The following is a 4,911-nucleotide window of genomic DNA, read 5'->3' as shown; positions in this document are numbered from 1 at the left end:
GAACAGTATGGAGGTTCCTTAAAAAACTAAAAATAGAATTACCATATGACCCAGCAATCCCACTACTGGGCATATACCCAGAGAAAACCATAATTCAAAAAGACACAAGCACCCCAATGTTCATTGCAGCACTATTTACAATAGCCAGGTCATGAAAGCAACCTAAATGCCCATCAACAGATGAATGGATAAAGAAGATGTGGTACATATACACAATGGAATATTACTCAGCCATAAAAAGGAACGAAACTGAGTCATTTGTACAGACATTGAGGGACCTAGAGACTGTTGTACAGAGGAGAAAAACAAATATTGTATGTTAACGCACATATGTGGAATCTAGAAAAATGGTACAGATGAACCGGTTTATAAGGCAGAGACAGAGACACAGATGTAGAGAACGAATATATGGACACCAAGGGGGGAAAGCTGTGGGGGGGCATGGGGGGGGGATGAATTGGGCGATTGGGATTGACATGTATACACTGATGTGGATAAAATAGATAACTAATAAGAACCTGCTGTATAAAAAAGTAAATTTGAAAAAAGAAAATATACTGAGGATATTTTTTCTTCTCATTTCATATTTCTTATACAAATATCTTTTGATGGCTGAGGTATCCTTTTATCTGTCTATTATTTTAAAACAATTATATTATTTCCCACCTGGATTGATACCAATTGAAATACCAACCTCTTTAAATTCACTTACTATGGATCCACATATATAAAGATTTCTTATAACAGAGCTGGACAAATTCCTGAAAGTAGAATTATAAGATCAAAGGTATAAATAATTTGAGCAGTTCTATTTACAATAGCCAGGTTATGGAAGCAACTTAAGTGTCCATTTACAGATGAGTGGATAAAGAAGATGTGGCACATATATACAATGGAATATTACTCAGCCATAAAAAGAAATGGAGTTATTTGTAGTGAGGTGGATGGACCTAGAGTCTGTCATACAGAGTGAAGTAAGTCAGAAAGAGAAAAATAAATACTGTATGCTAACACATACATATAGAATCTAAAAAAAAAAAAGGTTCTGACGAACCTACAGGCAGGACAGGAATAAAGATGTGGACGTAGAGAATGGACTTGAGGACACGGGGAAGGGGAAGCCGGGATGAAGTGAGAGAGTGGCATGGACATGTACACACTACCAAATGTAAAATAGATAGCTAGTAGGAAGCAGCCGCATAGCACAAGGAGATCAGCTCGGTGCTTTGTGACCACCTAGAGGGCTGGGATAGGGAGGGTGGGAGGGAGGGAGACGCAAGAGGGAAGAGATATGGGAACATATGTATATGTATAACTGATTCACTTTGTTATAAAGCAGAAACTAACACACCCTTGTAAAGCAATTATACTCCAATAAAGATGTTAAAAAAATTTTTTAAATAAAAAATAAATTAAAAAACAAAGGTATAAATAATTTGAAATGCTTCGTACATATTTAATGAAAGTCCCACAGAAATATTCTATCAATTTTCATGACTTTTAGCCATATATATCCATAGGAAGAGAACTGAGTTGTGGTATTATTGGCTTATTGATTTAATAACTAAAACGGTTGAAGTTTCTTTTCAAATACTCACTGATTATTTTTTAAAGTATCCATTTAAGCCTATAGCATTTTTTGCAATTTGTCCATTGATTTATTACATATGGTCTTGCATGTACATTAATATACAATATTAAAATTTATTTTGTAGTGTTTATAATTATTTTATATTGTTTTCCAATTTAACATTTGCCTATTATTTGAGATGCCATTTGCCTGTTGTTTGACATGTGTATGTCTCAAATTATTACCTAATTACACCCACCAACTTTTTCTTATTGACTTATTTTTAGATATAAAATGCTTCCCTCTTGCTCAGATCATTTTTTGGAGAAAATTTTCCCCTATGTCTCCCGTGATTCACACATCTTGCAAGTGAGGCACTGGCTGCCTCTTTTTCTGAGTTATATTAGCAAGGATGCTTTTCTAGCCAAGTGCCTTGGACAGTAGAACTAGTGGCTCCCTAAATAGCAAATAACATTTTTGCTCTCAGCCTTGGGAAATAGAGATAATGGCTCCCCCCAGAGCAGAGGGCAGGCATGCTTACTACTCAGTATGATAAGATAACAGCATCCACTGAAGCCCTTTTCAGGAATGCCTACTGTCCTTACAGCTCTGGACTTCTCTGTGGTGAGGCAGCCCTGGTCATGTATCAGCCGGCCCTCTTTTCACAGCTCCATGGGAACTGAAGGTCAGGAATCCAGTACCAGACGCATGAAACTTCTGCCTGTTGCCATCACTGAGACTAATAAACTAACCACCAGCACATACCTGGGCGTCTCCCGTCTTCTGCCGACAGTCATGAGATTGAGAGCTGACGTTCAGGTAAATCTCAGAGCCTTCACGGTTCTTGACAATCATTATAATACCTTGCAATATTTTTCTGTTTCATTTTCTACTTCATTCAGTTATTTCTTTATTTAACATTTAAATAGTTTAGGCATTTCTAGGTTGCATATTTGAGACAGTAAAATTCTTAAGAGCAAAAACTATAGGGCCAGACTACTTGGATGAAGCTTACATGGGATCGATACGTACATTTTTTAAAAATTCTGATTAATCTATGATTATTCCAAAACAAAACGTTAAAGAAACTTGGTATTCAGCCAAAGGATTTGAAAACTTACATCCACACAAAAACACGCACCCATATGTTTATAAGCTTTATTCATAATGGCCAAAATTTGGAAGCCACTCTCATGTCCCTCGGTAGGCAAATGACTAAATAAACTGGGGTACAGACCATGTCATATTAGTCAACCCTAAAAAAATGAACTATGAAACCATGAAAAGACACCCTCCACATGTGTTTTTCCTTATTTAATTGGTTAATACGTGAATTACACTAATGGATTGTCAAATTTTGAACTAGCTTTGCATTTCTCAGCTAATCTCCACTTGAAAGTAGCACATATGTTTAAGACTGTCAGTTTCACCTCAGTGAAAATTTAGCTACATCCCTTTCTCTATCTTTTTTTCTTTTTCACTCTAGTAAAAGATAACCAGAGCTTCCACATTAGCTAATACACTGAAGTTCTGGGAGGAGGTGTACCTAGAGAGGGCAGGGAAGCTCCATGCTCCCGCCTCGCCATATACATCTCTCCCAAAGTCAGTGTGTCTGAAGCTTAGAAACAGAGTGTGGTGAAAATTTTAGGGAAAAAAAGTGTAGAAGTTAACTTCACAGAAACCCTTCTGTGTATGGCAGCTGATGTAGAAAAGGATACGACTGAACTACCAGTGCTAGAATTGCAGGACCTACATGAAAAGGCACAAACAAATTATCTAAGACTGCAGCTGAGAGCAACAACAGAGAGATGTTTCTGCAGACAAGCATATAAAAAGTGCAAGAAAGGAACTTCTTGATACAGTGAATGTCTTCAAGAAATATCCATGCCAGAGGCACAGAGTGCTGGATCACCAAAAAAAATAATAATAAAAAGAAAAGAAAAGAAAGAAAGAAAAAAAAATCATTATAAAACTAAAAAATTTCAGTGATACTCTGAAAATATATTTTAAAGGTGGCAAGGCTATAAAACTGTTCATAAGTGCCCACTAACTAATTCATGAAACAAACTTGATGCTTCAGACCTTCAAAACTGTGGACTCAAAGTCATACATGTTAAGAGATGCACTTCTCACTGGCCATATTCAACTGCCTTTATCTGTAAATGTTTGACTCTAAAAATGATCAGTCCTTTCTGAAAAGATCTAACTGAGGATGTGAATGGGATTTTTACCCTTTTATACTGTATCTTTGTAAAATGTAGCTTAATCATAATCTCACACTGAGAATTTTGCATCGCTTTTGCTATTATCATCCTTTTAAGAATTATAAGCCAACAGAACTTATACCTTAATGTGTCACTGTATAACATTCTTTAAAACAGTTGTAAATATTGGCTTTCGTTTCTGACATTTTTAAAAATTTATTTACTTTTGGCTGCATTGGGTCTTCGTTGCTGCACACAGGCTTTCTCTAGTTGCAGGGAGCGGGGGCTGCTCTTCTCTGCGGTGCACGGGCTTCTCCTCGTGGTGGCTTCTCTTGTTGCAGAGCATGGGCTCTAGGTGCGTGGGTTTCAGTAGTTGTAGCATGCAGGCTCAGTAGCTGTGGTTCGCAGGCTCTAGAGCGCAGGCTCAGTAGTTGTGGCGCAAGGGCTTAGTTGCTCCGCGGCATGTGGGATCTTCCCGGACCAGGGCTCGAACCCGCATCCCCTGCATCAGCAGGTGGATTCTTAACCACTGCGCCACCAGGGAAGCCCTGTTTCTGACGTTTTAACTCGAACATGATATGTGGTGAGATAATGTATTTAACAATACTTGGTGATATTTAATAAATAGTTTACATGTGTTTAAGAAAGATAATCAGTCAAAACTGGAAAAGAATAATAAGAAAATCTGTCTATTACTCTATCTATTAAAGAGTTTTAAAATTCTATAATAAGATACCTTGGAGTTCACCAACCACAACCTAATGTAGGAGCAAGGAATAAATGCTTGGGGAAGTTATCCATATCGTGAAGCCTGAGGATAACAGATTTAATCTGTTGAAGGTGTAAAATGAGATAAGAACAATATTCCTGCAGACAGGAAGATTCACTGACAAGGTTATAGACTATGTTGCTAAAATAAAGAGATCCCAAGAGTGTCTTTAAAAAGATGAATGTTTATTTCTCTCTGTAATGAGAGTTTGGAGTTAGGATATGCCCCAGAGCAGACAGGCAGCTCGAATACATGGATCACTCTTGGTCAGATTCTTTCCACTTTTCCTTTCATTATTTTTTGGGTGATTTCCTTGCTGGGATCCAAGATGCTTGGATTCACATCCAGATTTAACTCCCAAAGGATGG

The 4,911-nt window shown here is 37.4% G+C and overlaps 1 pseudogene; it reads left to right on the top strand.

Moving 5' to 3' along the window:
• The first annotated feature begins 2,158 nt into the window (after positions 1 to 2,158).
• LOC112065829 (programmed cell death protein 10-like) lies at positions 2,159 to 3,740 on the top strand (annotated as a pseudogene).
• Positions 3,741 to 4,911: the final 1,171 nt, after the last annotated feature.

Source organism: Physeter macrocephalus, chromosome 15, assembly GCF_002837175.3.
Source record: "Physeter macrocephalus isolate SW-GA chromosome 15, ASM283717v5, whole genome shotgun sequence".
NCBI lineage: Eukaryota > Metazoa > Chordata > Mammalia > Artiodactyla > Physeteridae > Physeter > Physeter macrocephalus.
Note: the sequence above shows the minus strand (reverse complement) of the source record. Positions and strands in the feature narration are given on the sequence as shown.